General features: G+C 42.1%; 1 non-coding gene and 3 pseudogenes across 1 annotated transcript; 3 read left to right on the top strand and 1 right to left on the bottom strand.

The window, feature by feature from the left end:
* Positions 1-278: 278 nt before the first annotated feature.
* LOC148732314 (uncharacterized) lies at positions 279-10,836 on the top strand (annotated as a pseudogene).
* Positions 1,085-2,712, top strand: LOC148732315 (uncharacterized; annotated as a pseudogene).
* Positions 10,837-11,512: 676 nt separating the features above from the next.
* Positions 11,513-17,532, bottom strand: LOC148732312 (elongation factor-like GTPase 1; annotated as a pseudogene).
* Positions 12,455-12,527, top strand: Trnas-acu (transfer RNA serine (anticodon ACU)). The gene has a single exon. It is a non-coding gene; the product is annotated as a tRNA-Ser (tRNA).
* Positions 17,533-19,079: the final 1,547 nt, after the last annotated feature.

The following is a 19,079-nucleotide window of genomic DNA, read 5'->3' as shown; positions in this document are numbered from 1 at the left end:
GTGTATCTGCTTAATATGGTGTCCGCTGCAGGTTTCACAGAAAAGTAGTTCAGTTACTCGAAAAGATAAAACCAAATTTTCGTAGATGAGATTTTTGGTTGACCGGTAGAAAGGCCTTTGGAATTTCGCGTCTTTTTTTTTCCAAATATAAAAGTCATTTTTAATCTTGTAGGAGAGAGTCATGACGAGAAGGTTAATCATTTCCAGAAGAAAAGCTCCACTACCAAACAAACGCAAAATCGTCACCAGTTGACGTCAGCGAGTGACCAACGCTCGCCTGGAAATGGAGGTGGAGGTCTTGGCTGTATATTGAAAGGAGCGAACATTAAAGGTGCTGTTGAAGAGAAAGGAATTGAAGTGATGGGGAAGCTAGTGGATAAACAATTACAGATCATTGACGAAGCACAAGAGAAGGCTGAAAATTTCTTAAAGAAAGAGGTTTGATACCTTTATCTCATTTCACCCCTTTCCTTTACCAATTTGAGATAGACTAAAATGGGCTGGGGGCGGGCCTTAATCGACGGTGGGAAGAAGATCTTTTTGGTACCTAGCCGTCTCTCGAGATATTGAGTGATCTAGGTTTCATTTTATTTTATTTTCAGGGTTTTCCCTATCTCAAATATATGCTGTGTTGATAAATATATACACTCTCTGCTTTTCAAGTCAGAGAGCCCTTTGGCAGTAACTTTCCGAGCTTGCATTCTCGTCACTTTTTCGTCGGCCTCCTCTCGGAATTTTTTCAGGATCACTTCTAAGTTCATTAATTTTCAATTTTCAATTTTCATTGGTTCTCAAAAAGCTGACATCGACAAGAGTCAGTCTCTAAGAAACCACTTTTACCAGAGGAACAATCTCTCTTGGAGAAAGGCCCTAAATTTGCCCCAACGCCAACTAACATACCTCATAAGAACATCTTGGCTGAAATTGAAGCTGCCGTCCGCCACTGCCTCATGATTCCAAAGATGCAGTTAGAACAAGTTCTGCTGCCATTCTTCATAGGGAACGACTACCGGCCCACAATAATGTTTCCAAAGAAGAAAGAAAAGCCTTAAACAACCTTAAGAAAGACCAGTCCAGAGTCGTAATGAAGGACGACAAGGGGAATTGTTTTGTTGTCATGGATAGATCTGACTATGACAACAAGATGGAAACCTTACTCAACGACAGATCCACCTATGAAGTAGTTTCCACATCTGCTTTCCGCCGAACTGAACGTGAACTGAACGCTATGCTTCTTTCCCTAAAGAGACAGCTAAAGATAGATGAACCAACATACCGCAAACTTCACTCAACTGACGGCACACCACCAGGGATTCGCGGTTCCGTTAAGCGCCATAAAGAAGGGAACCCGCTGAGGCCCATCGTCACCTGTATTGGCTCAGCGCTCTACAACACGTCCAAATTTCTAACGGATATCCTTTCTACGCTTCAGAATCGTATCTGTTACCAACTCCTTGCAGTTTTCCAAAGAATTATCTGATATCGAGATTGATGATAATGAAGTTTTGGTCTATTTTGATGTTGTGTCACTGTTCACCGCAATCCCTGTAGGTAAAGCGTGCATGTACATAAAAAAGACACTTGAACAAGATGCCACTCTTTCTTCAAGGACAAATTTGGACATTGATGACATCACTACACTTCTTAAATTCACCTTATCCAACAACTATTTTGCATTCAATGACAGAATTTACAAACAAGTCCATGGCTGTGCGATGGGCAGTCTTATCAGCCCCGTTGTGGCCAATCTTTGCATGGAGAAGATCGAAGACTTCGCAATAAATAATTCATCTGCCCCCCCCCCCCCCCAAATTTTGGAAAAGGTGCGTGGACGATAGTTTTTGCATCATTAGAAAGAACGATGTTTCAGCCTCCCATGACACTTTAAATTCAATTGACACAAACAAACATCTCGTTTACCATCGAGACCGAATGTAATGGAAAGATCTCTTTTCCCGACACTCTGGTCTCCCGGAGAAATGAAGTCATCGTTGTTGATGTTTACAGAAAGCCCGCTCATACAGACAGATATTTAGATTTTAATTCCCATCACGACAGACAATACAAGGTCAGCACAGCATCAACTCTCCTACACAGGGTTCTAAATCTACCCAATTCCTCCGAAGGAAAAAAGCAGGAACTTAATTATGTCCATGCAGCTTAGGAGTCCAACGGCTGTCCATCCATGTTTATCAAAAACACAGAGGCTAGAAAAACTCGATCCTCAATAACAATTGTATCCCCAGAGGAACTTGTTGGAATGTTTTTCAAGATGGTTGAACCAATCGAGTCACGCAAGTCTTTCGTTTCTCTTCCTTACATCAAAGGAGTAACTGAACCTTTGACACGCGTCCTCAAAAAACATGATGTCACAGTTGTAAACAAACCATTTACCACTCTACAACAACGGTTCCCAGTTCCGAAATTCCGACCTTTGATGCAATCGCAGACGAACGTTATGTATAAAATTCCCTGTGCAAATTGTTCGTGGTGTTACATTGGGGAAACCAGTAGAGCTTTTAATACCCGAAAAAAAGAACATTTGAGAAATATCAAAACTGCGGCCAAAGGTTCTAGAATTGCTAATCACGCCTTGTCCAACAACCACGTCATTGATTTTTAAAACGCGTCAATTATTGACAAAGGCACCTTTAGAACCAGAATAACATTAGAAGCGTGACATACCAGAGTGACACCTAACGCAGATAACAATTCTTGCCCGTTACCTGGACAATACAGCATTCTTTTTAACAAATATTCATAATCATTTACATTCTCATTATTTCGCAGTTCATGTCTTTATTGAAATGTTCTCGTCGCTTTCCTATCATTCATTTTACCCGTTGAAGACTGCACTTCGGGCAGTCGAAGGCTTGTAGTTTTTAATCATTTTAGACAGAGATCGTTTTTAAATTTCAACAATGCTTCATCCTGACTGCGGCCCTTCAATATTTTCAAGAATTATGCTGTCTTAGCACAATAACAGTTAAGCAAGGGAGACTTTCTCAATTAAAATTTAGGCAATTTACCAACAGTTTTGGGAAATCAAACGAGAACATTGGCCTGGAGGGTAAGTGTGTAGGGTCTTCGCGTACGGAATGTTTTTTTTTTTTCGTTTTTATCATTCGATCAATCATTAGGGTGTCTCTTTGTCTTGTCGCTTTTTCTCGTCGTTCGTTAGTATTTTTTCGTTGGTTAGTTAGCCTCTGTCGTTTCTATGTCACGTATCTTCGTTCATTAGTTTCTTTCGTGATATAGGCGTTAGTTGCACTTTAAGTTAGCTAGTCGTTTTCGCATATATAAATTAGTTTTTCTCAGTTCGGAGTTTACTCTTACGTTAGTCATACAGTGGTTCGCTTTAAGCAGTTACTCGAGTTCGTCTTTATTTCGCCTTTGGGAAGTTTATATTCGTCCAGCAGTTTCGTAGAAATCGTAACAATATAAGTATTGTCATTTCAAGTTTGTTCAGTTCGTTCACTGTATTTCTTTCCTGTCACTTTTACTAGTCAATTGTGGTAATTTCGTATTCATTTATTGTTTTAAGTTTCAACCCACATACCGTCAACACCATTCGTACCGAATAAATTGTCTTTATAATCGTGGTGTTGTGAGGTTACGATTACTGCAGGTACAAAGGGCACTGAATCCATGAGCTTGTTGGCAGCCAAAGAAGGTGTCGTTTTTTATCAGTTCTCGTTAAGATAAGATGAAATACTTTATTATTCACGGAATTCATAAAATTAAGCAGTAACCGTGAAATATCACTAACCTTTTTCCCAACCTTTTGGCAGATAACATTAGACATCGTACCCGATAAATCCTGGCAAACCGATGATATGTTCGTCCCAGCCGGTTACCACATCAACTCGCACATCTCCAGTGAGGACAGCGCTCCCAAGGAAGTGGGTGAGCCACCCTATACCTATCCAGCAGGCGTTGGGAACGTGTTAATGAACGGCTGTTGGGGCACTGGGTACCAAGAGGGAGATCCTTGCGTCGCTGCAAGGTGGAAATCGGAAGCATGCTTGGTACGTTAGTGGTTCCGTTTTCTTCATAGAAACGGTTGGTTCTGACTTTGCAAAAGCCAGGAACTCCATACATCTATATCAAAACCATCAATGCTGCAGATTAAGTCCAAATTTAATTGTAAGACTTAAGACTTACAGGCAATCGTAGGATTCAGCTGTTCTCGGAAGACATTTCCCCCTTAATTTCGTTCCCACTCGATGGATTAAGGGGCCAACTGTCGTTGCTTTCCTGTCTCACTTCTGCAGAACTTGATCGACGGCGCGGCATTCATGGGTGTTGGATTTGACGGGCTTGGTGAGTACAGCCCCGATTCAAGAAAAATGAGCATCGTGCAACGAAACTGCGCTGGGAAGGCAACGTAAGAATGATATTCCTCTCTTTGATATTGCCCTGCTTTATTGCTCAGAATTGTACTGCTTTTTTCTTTAAACAAACAATGGTACAAAGTATGCTTGATCTCCACTTTACTGTTTCGACTTAAAAGTGCTGCTTACTTTCATAAAAGGCCTGCTCCCAGTGGGCTTGGTAGCTCTGTCTAGTGCTACAACGGTGTTGCTTAGTGATCATTGGTTCGCACCCCGTTTGAACCTGATTTGTTTAAGTCAGATGTTCATGATTGCTATACGGGCGTGTCTAAATGCAATGACTTCTATTAAGATCTCAAAACGTCACTCTCACCGACGTTTTTTTTCTGTTTTGTTTTTTTTTTTTTTAAAGATACGATGATTACGATGTTCCTGACACGATGAACGTTCACGGCATTTATGACACCAAAGCGTCCATGGTGACCTTTGAGAGCCGCGGTGAGTTTCAGAAATACTTACAAGAAGAGGCTGGGGTGTCCGGGTCGTTCTTTGGCTTCTACGCAGGCGTCAAGACTGGCTGGGGCGAGTCAAAGGCACAAGCCAGCCAGAAGTACATGGCTCTCCTACACGTGGACATCAACAGGTACATACATTTTTCTGTAAATTCACTTTACTTTTGCGGTTTAAGGTTGCTCTATCATTTTGATATAAGTATAGTATAGATGGTGGATCCAAAGAGATGGTCTGGTGGGTCCGGATTCTCCCCCCCCCCCCCCCTCTTCCCTTATCAGCTAGACTTTTTTTAAAAGAGGAAATTTGCCACAAAAAAAGTTTTGAAATATTCTATCTAGATAGATTTTACACCGAGTTTCGAAAGTTATAGTGGATAGCACTTCTGTTGATCGGCTCTGTGGCTGGCCCATTAAACTTGCACCACCTTTTGACACCGTTCGCATGAAAAATTAACACCACGTTTGGGGTAATTTACTTGTTTTAAATTTCTACTCCTCAGCACCATGTGATAATGTCTTACTTTGCACTCTGATTGGCTGATGTGATCGCTTTTCATTTAACTGGACCCTTTATTTCCAACTTTTAGGTATGAGATTTTTATAGACGAAGTAAAGCCCAAGGACTTGAGTTCGTCGTTTTTGAAGGAATTTATGGCCCTGCCGGCCTCTTATTTTGCAGCAGGAGCGCCGGCGAAATATTGTAAGTGTGTTTTTCATGTTTGCTCTTTATTGCATTAAAACATGACGTTTGATTACTATTAATTTTCCTTAATAGAGAGTTTTAGCCTTTTTGTGGCTAGTGCACAGTAAAGAATGCAAGAGTGTCGGTCCGCAATAAATGCCGCATGATGTTCTTAATGTACTACCTACATGTACACTTTATGCTTTGCGTTTCTATCAATTTTGATAGTGGACTTCATACAGAGATGGGGCACATACTACATAAAGTCTGCTAAGTTTGGAGGTCAGCTCCAGATTCGTAAATTCATGGACGCAAGGGATGTATCCAGCAAGAAAGAGTTCGCACGAGAAATGGAAGTGGAATATAAATCCTTGTTCGCCAGTGTTGGAGCAAAGGAGAGTAGAAGGGAGGGAGAGTCGTCTAGGCAACAAGCAAAAACAACATCGACAACGATTCTTGCAATGGGAGGAAGTCAAAAAATTGCTTCTATTTTATCCGATGCATACTCGCCAACTTTCAAGAACGAGTTTAAGGATTGGCTTGCCTCTATTCCTCAATATCCAAAGCCGTTTGAGTTTCAGATGGCTTTAGTTACAACTCTTCTTAACTTCCAACTTCACGATTTGTTTCCCGAAGAGAGAAGAGACTGGGGATGCGAGGGGAATGCTGCTAAACTCGAAGAAGAGCTAACAGCAAATCAAGACAGGTTGAAGTTTTATGAAACGGTGGACTCTAAAGGGACAGTCCAGAAACACTATTGTGAATTTGATAGCCGTAAGTCTCTGGAGGAGGCAATTACCAGGAGAAGGATCAGCTTAACTAGAGCCATTGAGGTCTACATGAAGGAGGTAAGCCAAGGCATAAAATTCCAGCCGGCCTTTTATAGGTATTGCACACTTTGTAATATTTAAGAGACACACAGTGGTCCAACGTTTAATACGCTGATACGCGAACTCTGAGTCGAGAATTGAAACGCCAAACAGTAAACTGATCCTTAACTTCCTTGCATCTTGACTTTTGTCGTCTTTATCACATTGACCAATATTTTTCTCAATTTGCTCTCAAATAAATCACAACTAAATCACGACATGAGAAAGTATAGCTAGAACTGATCGCTTTCCCCCCAGAGTATAGCCAAGACAACTAAAGGAAATATCATTGGATGACAAATTTCTCAATCGCTGTTTCATTTATTTATTTCTTTGTTTATTCATTTTGCAAGGGTCCGAATTCGATTACGGACATTCAGTTACAACCATGCAATAAAGACAGCCAAATAGCGTCAGGGGCCGCACAACTGGAAAAACCAAACCAAGCCGACGGAGTAGTAAAACACGACAGGATGGTCGGCCTCAGCTGGCAGCATATCACCAAAGGCAAAGCGTTATTCCGAGTTATCTTCGACATGAAAAACGATCTGAAAGGAACCAAGGACTTCAGCGACAATTAAAGAAACATGAGTCGTTTGATTCGCTACAAAGATGGCAAATGGTTCACAGCTGAAAATGGTTCACCTCTACAACGCCTTCAAGAATGGAAAAAGCGGCGATCCTCAACAGCATAAAATATCGATTCTTGGTCTCGTGCTTTCCTTCAATCAAAACACAGGTGGGCTGACCCTTTTGTCACGTGATTTTGAAGCGTCAAGAGAGTTCTTTCCAAACCTACACGATGCACTTGCTGGAAGAGAGCTGGGGCGAGCCGTTTTAGATTCCAGTACCCCTACGTCTGGAGCTTCAAAGCGTGAAACCTTAACTGATCCTCCTTGCAATATCAAGTGGTCAAATGCCCTCCGGTTTGATCCTACTGAAGCCAAAGGGAAGTGTCTCCATTTCACAGCCTCTAGTGAGGGAAACATTTTTGTCGTGTTCGCAACTTTACCAATCGATAAGACCTCCTGGTATTATATAGGAATTACACCTCGGAAAGTGGCAATTTACAAGGTAATTCATCCGTAGATGTATGCAAATACCTCCATATCATGTAATTATCTTATGCAGCAACATAAGGTCCACCCTTAGCCTGATAACAAAGCACATGTTCTACGCACTCACGGCACCAAATTGATCTACCGGAAAAGGCAATAACCTGGCAATTGAAACCCTGGTCTAATCTATTGGCATGCACAAAAGGAGAGGCTTATAATCGCACCATTAAAATAGAAACAATAGCTGGGTTTTCAAATCGTTTTTTGTCAATACTAAAACGCAAAAGTGGCGTTTGCAAATTTATCCTGTGTAAAGAGCGTTTTCAAAAATTTCCTTTTCGGTGAACAAGTTATCGAAACTGTAACAGAGGTCAAATTGGATCATTACAAATCAAACACTCTTTCTTTCATCAGGGATTCGCACTCAAGACCTCCACGACAAACATCAACGCAAGAGGTCTGGGTGACCCAAACCTGCTTCAGTCATACTTTGTGTGCGTCACCGAGTCCGAGTCAAGTACACTCATTGAATATGGTAAAACGCTGGGAACCACCCAAAGTGGGGACGTGTATCTCAACATGCTTGACCTCGACATGCCGCTGAATGCTCGCTTTTACGCATTTGGGAATGGGGACAAGAAGGCTGACGTCATTGCTGTACACATAGTAACACGGGATCAAACAAAAGCCGAGTGTAGAGGCGACACATTTATGGACCTGACTACAAGGCTGTGCACGCAACAATGTCACGAAGACTGCGATCCCTTACATGGTAATTTATTTTTTACATATCTTCGGCTGAATTTACACATGAAGACTGCGATCCCTTATATGCTGATTTATTTTTTACATATCTTCCGCTGAATTTACTCGGAAACTATGGCGTTATGTTACGCAAATTCCGTTTAAGTAAGACAAGCAAATAAGATTTGAAAAAAAAAAAAAAGTACCTTTCGGTGCTTTTGAATTGATTTTCTCGATTTTATTTTCAGGTTGTAACACGCTGTCATCAGGGAATCCTTTACCAACTGAGTGCAATGTTTGCCGAGTAGCCAAAGATAAGAAAACCGACAGCTGTCTTCCAGAGTGTCCCCCTGAAAAATTCCTCACAGCTGATAAGTTGTGTCTTGACTTAACTTGTAAGTAAGAGCCGGATGCTCCTAAAATGAGCAATTTTCACTTAATGTAAAGTATTCCGGGATTGCACGAGTTTTACTTTCCCTCACGCCTAAATTAGCTACGGTTTGTGTGAGACGACATTTGAGGAAAAAAACCTGTTACTGGAGCAAGCCTTAGTTGGGAAAGCTAAGAAAGGCTTTGCCCCAGACAAGCCAGGGCAAATAGGAAAAAAAAAGCCAAAAAGACACCTGGAAGCGAGATTTTTAGGCTGAGATGAAGAATCGAGGCTACACCTGGATCACACTCTAGAGTAGCTCAGGACAGGACGACGTGGAGTAGTGAGATCGTCGATCGAAGGCCTATACTCCAGGAGGAGCTAAGGGCATCCTTGTCTTTTGTAGAATTGCTCTGGTCATTATAGAAATGTGCATGCTCTGATTTATCACTCTGATTGCGTAACATCTCGCTATAATGACCTCACGCAAGGTGATTGTAGCAGGGGCGCGGAATTTCAAAATAACTGCTTCGCGTTTTGTCAATGTTACCGAGGAAACGAAACACGATGGAAGAGGCACGAAGTTTCGCGTAACAATTTTCATAAGAAGTTAGTATTTGACGTTTTTGCCGATTGAATTAAATAGAAATCTTTCATTCTGGTGAAGACTGGCTGCTTATCTCAATAGAAGCCTATGAATCAAAACAATTGGAACAGAATTGCTTCAACGACAAAACGAATATACAGCAGAATTCAAAAGCACCTAAGCAATTGTACTAAAACAATTATTCGCCTCAGGCTCAGTAAATATTATTGAATAATCCTTCGACTTCGTCTCGGGGATTATTGAACTTTAGTATATACACACTCAGTGATCTTGGCGTTTCAAGCAATCTGATTGGTTCGTTATCTCTCGGGTTATTCAACAACATACACCTCCGAGCGAGTGGATAATGTGAAAAACAAAATGGCGGGTGTAAACTCGCGTTTCGCTAAAGTTTCAGAAGCAGAAATTGCCTTTAAATGGCTTCCCTTTAATTATTGTCGAGTTCACTTGGTGTGTATATACTAGAACAATTATTCTTTTCAATTTCGGTGAATAGTGGCTTTCGGTAAACATTCAGTCACTATTACCCTCGATTTCAAATAATAATTGTCAAATATTCATTGAGCCTGAGGCGAATCATTCTTATGCATATGACTCACTGTGTGAGGCGAGATTAGTATTTGAAACCGCCAGATCAATAAAAAAATATATTTTTTGGAAAATTCTCCACACTTACAGTATGTATCCATCCGTTACCATGAGTTAATGAGTGTTCTTTTGTGTTCGTGTTACAGCAACTTATGACATGGAGTTCCAAAACGATGGCAGCGCCCCAAGGGCGATTGTTTGGGAGATACCCGAGTTACAAGCTTTAACCCTGTGCTTTTGGATTCGTCTTCCTCAAGGCTACGCCAAGAAAACACCTTCTGCCTACCCTATAATCGAGTACAAAACTGGAAGAATTGAAAGAGATGAATTAGTCTTGGTAAGCTTGTATGAAGACCGGAAGACAGAAGATATCAAACTGGATCTGACCTTCGAGGTAGGAGGAGGGGAAGAGTAAGTCCAAAGCTATGTTTTCATTGCACAGTTAGCCCTGCGTCTTCATAGGAACTTATTTTGAATCTCTAAGTACCTACAATAGTGTTCAAAAATCCTATATTTGAAGAAGAATACAGTGTGGAAAAGCACAATCCCCAGCCTTCACCAGAAGAAGCGCCCGCAAAATCTTAGATCTTTTGTAGAGCATAGTATCTGATCATTGATTGTTTCCTGTATCAATGCAGGCTATCAGTAGGCGTCTTCAAAGATCAAACCTGGCACCAGATCTGCATTTCTTGGGCAGGTCACAGTGGGGTGACCATACAGTACCTGGATGGCGTGCGGGAGGTGGCAGACACTCGACACATAGGAACCTTGAAAGGCGGGGCAACGCTGGCAGTCGGTCATCACACGGAGTATGTTTATCAAATAACCGCCTTGAATCTGTGGGACACAGTGATACCTCCCGAGGAGATCGCCGAGTTCGCCACAGCGTCTCACAAAGGAAATGGAAATGTGAAAACCTGGGAAGATTTTTATGATCTTGCAGTTAAAGCAAAAATTAAAATTAACACGCCTTCACATTGTCGTGTAAGCCCAAGTGATGCGCAATAAATAGCATGTAAAATCTTCGACTGATCATCACTGGTCACATTATTCAGAATAAAAAGTTATTTAAACTGGCACCATGCTATGTTTTAAACCTGCGTTGTCTGTGATAACTTTAATGTGATGGGTGATGTGGGAAAAGCAGGGATCCAGTTGAAAGATGGCTCCAGCGCAAAGCTTACGGGCCATGTTTCAGAGGCGACAGACGAAGATACCCAACTGATGGTAAGGATCTCGAACTTGGTTAGGAGACGTTTCACATGTCCTACCCACTATACAGCTCTTCAAATTTTGTAAGCTTCTAGCAGTAATTCGAATCCTTTTTAGAAATCCTCACGTGATGCACTCGAAAGGCTATTTCGTCGCTTTTTAAATTTTGATGTTCATCGTTTTGAAAATTGGATTAATTTTAGCTAACCTTTTCTCCTACCCTCCAAAACCTCTATCTTGATAAAAACAAGGAGCTAAAAACCCATCTTGAAAATTTGAAATTTAGCAGCATGAACCCACCCAGCGAGCCGTCCTGCAGGGCACTGCCTGCTTAACCGACCAAACGCAGTGCGGATATAGACAGAGAGAGAATAATAGTCGTTCTTTTACGGTTGCTTGCATTCTATGCTTATTTTATCTTTATTTTACATTTACCTTAAAAGATCCATTGTGCGAAGTAAACGTAGACATGTCAATCTCTCCGATTCGAATGGAACGAAATATTTTTTTTCTTGGAAATGTTTCAACGGAAACCCTCAATCAGTATTCATCAAATGAAAAAATAAAAGGTTTCCGTCAAATTCTTCTAAATATGTCTTCGGATCGTAGAATGAACATTTTGCTTAATTTCTCTGGTTTCCTTGGTAACTTTCCGATCTTCTTAAACACAATTTTAAATCGCAATAGCGTGTTTCACTTTCGACTTTCGATTTGACGAAGGTACACGCCGAAACATTCTGACGTCAAATCAGGTTGCACCCCGCAAAAAGAGGACGTTTTGTGAAATCTTTGTTCCTGCTACAGATTTTGCCCTCGACATACGTAGCCGAAAGGCAACCCCGTCTAAATTTGTGCGATGATCGCAGCGATGAAAGGGGTCTTAGTGATTTGTTTAGGAAGCGATACACAAGATGCGGTCTGTTGAGCCTTGTTGCAGCGATTTATCGCGTCGCTCTTCCCCGCCTTAATTACCGAGAGCAACAAAAGTTTTAGAAATGAGTAAAGTCTACTACTGTAAGTTAAACGACTCATTCCGATGAATTTTTCCACCTATGATCATTTCTTTAGTGTCCGCTGTTTCTCTGCGTGCTCAACAGTTTTCTCCTCCACATACAGTCCTTTCCTTCGTCTAACGCTGTTCATGTACTTTCAAGCTTGGTTTTCTGAATCAGCTTTCTCACCGAAATGTGTGTATTCTTTCTCCGTTGTGGGAACCCAAAAAGGGTCGATACCAACAACCTACAGAAAACAACAACAACAGCGAACATAAACATTACTACAACAAACATATGAAACATATGTGTGAACTGCGGTTATGAGACGTTATTCACTATTGCTCAAATAGTGCTTTACTGCGAAGGATCGTTCTCATATACGTCTCATAACCGCAGTTCACACATATGTTTCATATGTTTGTTGTTGTTTGATTTATCATCTACGGGTTTATATCGAATTAATTTGATGGCCTGCTCCCAGTTGGCTTGTTAGCTCAATTGGTAGAGCGCTGCACTACTATCGCAGAGGTCAGTGGTTCGAATCCCGTACAGGCCTGAAATTTTTTTCAGGTCTGATTTTCACTATTGCTCAAATAGTGCTTTACTGCGAAGGATCGTTCTCATATACATAAACATTACTATATTGTGGACTACATCTGACTCATCGCCAACCCCTTTACATTCATTGATACCCTTCCGCGCGCCCCCTTCACTTCCTTCTCCTTCCCCCCTCCCCTGACGGTACGCTTTAGTAATTCCGTGTCAGTTTAAGTAAACATTACTACCTCCATGCAACAAAGTAATATAAGGATTTTAACTCAGACGGTCAGAAGTGCTTTTCCTCAAGCTGTTAGTTCATACTACACTCAGACCTCTTCAAAAGGCCATATAAGCCATGAAGACGCGTGGCCGTTGAAGAAAGGTGTTCGTAACAGGCTCTTGAGCTTATCCCGATTTCGCGGGAAGAAAGGATGAAGGATGAAGCGATCGTAAGGCTTGCTACCCCTACCCCTCCCCCCCCACTTTCCCCCACCTCTGAATGGGATGATAGTCCATCGCAAAGTTAACAATACGCATTAATAATTCGGCCAGTACTCTTTAATAATCCTAAATGGAGAGAGGCATTTTGAGGCTAAAGGACAAAAGGACGATGAACTAGCCGGGCTGACCTCTCGAGTGGGTGGCCTTTATGGACATTCAATTGTATCCAATAAACCCTTAAAAATACTGCAAGGTTCTATGATAATAACAGGAAAAGAGCACTAATACCATAAGTGTTACTTCAAGTAAAGAAATCGATTCAGGAGTTTAAAAAATCTCACCTCCCAATGGCTAAACACAAGCTATGGACTCGCAAGTCCGCTTGTTCGCTTTCTTATTTCTTCAGCAAATCCAAGACTTTCCGCAACCGGAAGTACGGCCGTGACGTCAAACACGTCTGAACCTTCCTTTATTTCCTCCCTCAGTACCCGTACCTCCCGTTTGGCTAAAACCGCGTACATTCGACCCAGGACCTCCGCTGTTGCTTGAATGTCACATGTGTATATAGCTACCATGAGGTGCACCGCCTGAAGCAAAAAAGTGCGCCTGCAGCCTTCCTTGACAGCAGACATCAGCTGTCCAGAAAATGGTCCGAACCTATCAAGTCTTTGTGATAGAGCAATTTTCGAACCTCTATCCTCAGAATCTGTTGAAAATTTCTTTGGATCATCGTTCTTTTCACAGCTCATTTCGTTAATTTTGTCTTCATGTTTGCGTGCTTCGTTTTCGTTAATATTCCCGTCAACGTTACAATCTTCATTCTTCGATACATGTTCCTGCCCTAGATTCTTTCCTCTGCTCATTCCTGTAGTAGCAACTGTGTTTGAACCTGGATCCAGTGAAATCCAATCTTCTACGACAAAGCAGACTCCCATCAAGGGTTCTTCGCAGAGCGGACCAGCTAATGTTGCAAGCTGAAAATCACTAACGATACTATTATCATATTCGCGGCAACTGCTTTCTGGTGACGAACAAGTGTTTCCTGTAGCGAGCGGAAAATATGTAAGAGGTTATTGCAGTCGCAGTTTTGACATTGTAAGAGTGTTTTGTTTTGTCCATATTTTGTTGCTTTTCCTTGCCGTTACACTGGGACTTTAATACTTACTTTTCGCTTGTGAAAATCAACAGCAAAAAAATTGTAAAACAACTAATATATGAACGATTAAGGGCGTTGCATACATTTTTCTCAACCATAGAGAGCATCTACAAATTATCTCTCTTTAACAAGCAAATTACAAGCATACAGCTTCTTGCGGGCGAAAAACGACGAGTCACTACTTATGTTGATAATCAAACTTAAAGTCTTACAAATTGCTTTGTCGAGATTACAAAGGAAATCAACGCCAACAAGAAAATATTTCAACCTTCTAAGATAGAGAGGGAGAAAATAGATTATAAAAGGAACAATCAATCAAAAAATCGAACGTACCTAACAGACCCGAACTTTGCCACATAGAAGGCCGTTTATAGCCTGGTATTCTATTCAGTAAAACATTGCTGCCAATCCTACGAGGACCAAATGCCCAGATATCATCTGCAGCTCCATCCCAAATGGTCCCTGCCTCTTTAAAAGCGGTGCAGAGCTCTTGATAGAGGCCTTTCAACGATTCTCTCGTGGGAAGTTTAACTTGATCTACCAGCTGCCTCCGCTCTGCTAAGCTCGTGGCTGATGACACCGTCACTAAGATTTTTATCAAATCACTTTTCTTCTCAAGTAACTGCGTAACATCGTCTGGCAATGGTAGAGCCCTCACTTGGAAACTACAGAGTTTGTTTGCCGTCTTGATTTCAGTGATTCCTCTGTCTTTATCCAAGACATTTTTTCGCTTTCCTCTTTTTCGGTATCGATTTGTTTCGGCTGGGTCGAGTTTGTCTCGCTGATAATAGCTTCGTTCACCCTGTCAACAGTAGGAGGAACAACGATGGTTTCTCGGAACGGAACAATAGGCGCTGATACATTGAGTTTAATGCCAGTGAAGAGCTTCTCTAGATCATCAATACAGCGCTCAAGATGGACTTCTCCTGCGCCCACGATCACGTGCTCACCTAAAGAAACAAATAAATAACAGTTGGTTGAATAAGGTCCATCATGCATCTTGACTTGTCTGCTCCCTGTGGCTTGGTAGTGTTTTACAGATTTTTCCTGCCGTAAAAGCGTTCAAGCACAAAGAAACGACACTTTAATGCAGCAACAGATGATATAAAAACCACTAATGGGCCACACAAAGCTGGTCGTAATAATATGGGGGGTCTGGTCCGGCTTTTAATGGTTGTGACACATAATTGGCCCCTGAGTGGGAGATACGTGAGCCCAATGGTTAGCAAGCTTGGCTCCGATCGATGTAAGATATAATGGGCCTCTATGCTCCTGACATTAAGAAAACTTACCAGTTTCCTGGACTAAAGTCTCAACACAAGGATCCGCCTGGTTAAGAAGTCTCATTCCCCTGGCTAGCGCGGGCATGTCGGCCGGGTGGAACGGTTCCACTGCCACACGGACAATGGGACGAGCCTCGATTGGAAGAGCAGTGAAGGGTGGACAGGCAGCAGTGCTAGAGACTGTGGCAGACTTGAGCACGTGACTCTCAAGGTCGCCAATCCCCAACACATTCCCGGCCGGGACAGAGTCCAGGGCTTCGAGTTCTCGTCCCATGAGCAAATAAAGGTCTTGCACAGTGAATGCAGCCACATGTTGATTTGTACCTCGATCTACAGATTTCGCCACTGCAAGTCCCTCGTTTGTCTCTTCTTTGTTAGCGCTAAAAAGGCGACAGGTAAAAAAGAGAGAAACAAAATCATTACAAATCTAACAGAAAGGAAGTAACAGATGACTTTATACAAAGACAACAGAACAACTACTTAGATTCTAACGCGGAGAAAGTTTTGTACTTTACGACGCCATAGAGCAAGATAGGGAGTCTGAGTCCAGTAAGCTTCTTTGAACACAAACTTTAATTACTTAAGAGGCAGGTTACCTTTAGAACTAACGATATAACAACAACATGACAACGACTAACTTATCTCAATGTTCACTCGTGTAACTCGAGAACTAGATTGGAATGTACGAAGTGATTACATAATCAGTCCAGAAAGTTTCATAACATTCGAGGGTTACATAACCTTTAAGAGTTACATAAGAAAGATCAGCTGATCGACATTCAAGAACGGTCTCGTCGAAGAAAAGGAAATGTTGACTTCTGAAAGGTTCTAAATATCATAACATCTTTCTCTTCTTCTATTTTTTTTTTTAACTATAACTCAATGTCAAACTTTTTAGGTGGCTTGATCAATCGTCCATGTCGTGTCCTTATCTCAGTTATAGTAGCTTCTTGAGGTGGTCTTGCACTCAGCTCTGTTGTTTGAGGTGTTGGGGGTAGTTGAGATCTAGGAGGGGACGTGGATGTTTCTACTTGAGAACTAGCTGGAGGGGGGTGTTTCTGTTCCTGCAGATTGTCTAGAACAGTCAGGTCATCTTCGTCCATTTTGAAGGGGATTTCTTGAAGTGGTTCCATGGTAGAACGCAACTGCTTCCGATTACGCCTGTAAAATCTACCATTGACTTCAACTTTGTAACTGCGAGATGCGACTTTAGAAGAAACAACTGCTTTTGACCACTTTGTTTCTCCAGGCATTTTCATGCGCACTATGTCACCTGATTTGAGTTCTGAGAGTTGTTTAGCATACTGGTCGAAATGTTTCGCTTGCTTGACACAATCCCTTTTGAGAAGATCACTAACTGTTTGGTCAGTCTAGAGTAAAGATTCTGAGAAGAGTAGAAATGTCTTAGTTCGGCGACCAAAAAGTCGTTGGCATGGAGACATACCTGTCGCAGCAGTGGGGGTGTTATGGTGATCCAATAAACCAAGATATGGATCGGATTGGGACAGAAGAGCTTTCTTCATTAAAGTCTTGCAGGTTTTGACTGCACTTTCGGCCATCCCATTAGCTTGTGGATAGTGTGGTGACGTAGTGACGTGAGTGAACTTCCATGTTGCTGCAAATCTTCGGAACTCTGACGATATATGCTGAAGACCATTGTCAGAAGCTACCTAATCGGGTACCCCATTTCGCGAAAAATGCATCTTCAGCTTGTGAATGATTGTCTGGGACGAAGTGTCGGGAAGATGATCCAGCTCGTTAAGGTTGCTGTAGTAATCAACTAATACAAGGTAGTTTCGGTTCTTGAAGGTAAAAAAATCTGTTCTAACTCGTTGCCATGGCCTGTCAGGAACTGGGTGAGGCTGAAGAGGTTCGCTGGCTTGTTCAGGTCTCACGCTTTGGCATATAGAGCATTTATCAATACGATTCTTGAGTTGTGCAGACATTCTTGGCCAGAAGAAAACCTCTCTGGCCCTTCGAAGGCATGCTTGGAGTCCCTGATGAGACTTGTGTGTTTCCTCTATCATATCACGGCGAAGGCTATCTGGGACAACGATCTTCGCTCCTTTAAAAACTAGGCTATTTTGGAGCGTCATTTCATCTCGGTATTTGAAGAAAGACTGTGCGCTTGAGGGTACCATGGAAGTTTTTGTAGGCCAGCCAGCGCGTATAACTTGTGACAACGCCTGTAAAGATTCATCCTTAGCCGTTTCCACTTAAAACTTGGCAAGTGTCGACTCTGATATCGACAAGTCTTCAACAAAGTTGACAGTTTCTAGATCTTTATAGCAGGATGAGGTGCTGGCATTTGGCATCTTTGACTGCCTAGGTAGAACGCGAGAGAGTGCGTCAGCAATATACATCTCTTTGCCTGGCTTGTAAGTGAGATTCAGGTCAAATCTTTAAAGACGAAGCATCATACGCTGTAATCTCTTAGAAGCTGTATTGATTGGCTTCCTCTGTATAGCAATCAGAGGCTTGTGATCTGTTTCGACTGTGACGTGCTTGCCATAAATGTAATGTTCGAAGTGCTCACAAGAGAACACAACAGCTAGGAGCTCCTTCTCAATTTGAGCGTAATTTTGCTCTGTCGACGTCAGTGCTCTGTTAGCGTAGTGAACTGGCTGTCCTTCCTGAAGTAGAGTTGCGCCAATGCCATATTGTGAGGCATTGCACTGTATAGTGACATTCTTGCTCACGTCAAAGTACTGTAGGACTGGTGCTTTAGTGATGAGCTCTTTTATCTCCTTGAAGGCTTTATCTTGAGGGTGTTGCCAATGCCATTCTATTTCCTTCTTTTCCACTGTTTTAAGGGCTGTGATGCTGTAGACAGATATTGGGAGAATTTCGCCAGATACTGCACCATTCCTAAAAACGTTCTGAGTTCTGCGAGATTAGTGGGCACTGAGTAGCCCACTACAGCCTGTACCTTTTACGGGTCAGGCTTTGGACCTTCCGCTGTAAGGAGGTGTCCTATGAAAGGGACTTGTGACTGTCGAAGTTTCAACTTCTCGCTGTTGAGAGTGAGGTTTCTTTCTCTTGCGCGATTGAGGAAAGCCACGAGATTCTGATCATGGTTGGCAATTGCAGCTTCATTAGAGTATCCAAAACCGCAAACTAGGAAATCATCGGCGATGACTTCAACACCTGTGAGTCCTTCTACTAGCTCGTGCATTCGTTGTTGCCATACTCCCGGGGCTGAGTTTATTCCGAATGGCATTCTGAGCCATCGATAGCGACCAAAAGGTGTGTTCATGGTTGTCAAGTAACTACTCTTTTCGTCAAGTTGTACCTGCCAGAATCCACATTTGGCATCTAACACGCTAAAGACTTTAGCACCATTAAGGCGGGTAGCTACTTCCTCGATAGTTGGAAGTGGATAATGCGAGCGTTGCACTGCGCGGTTGAGATCTCGAGGATCTAGACATACTCTTAGTTTCCCTCAGATTTCTTCACTATAACAAGGCTAGAAACCCATGATGTCGGCTCAATTACCTTGGCGAGGATACCAAACTTCACCATGGTATCCAGCTCTAACTTGAGGGTATCTCGAAGTGGGACTGGTACTTTACGAGGCGAATGTACAACCGCGCGGAAACCTTCGTCCACTTGAATGGAGCAGGTTCCTTCAAGGCATCCAATTCCAGTGAAGATATCGGTAAATTCATATAGGTAGGATCACTTCTAA

The sequence above is a fragment of the Stylophora pistillata genome, chromosome 4, assembly GCF_964205215.1.
Source record: "Stylophora pistillata chromosome 4, jaStyPist1.2, whole genome shotgun sequence".
Classification (NCBI taxonomy): Eukaryota; Metazoa; Cnidaria; class Anthozoa; order Scleractinia; family Pocilloporidae; genus Stylophora; species Stylophora pistillata.
Note: the sequence above shows the minus strand (reverse complement) of the source record. Positions and strands in the feature narration are given on the sequence as shown.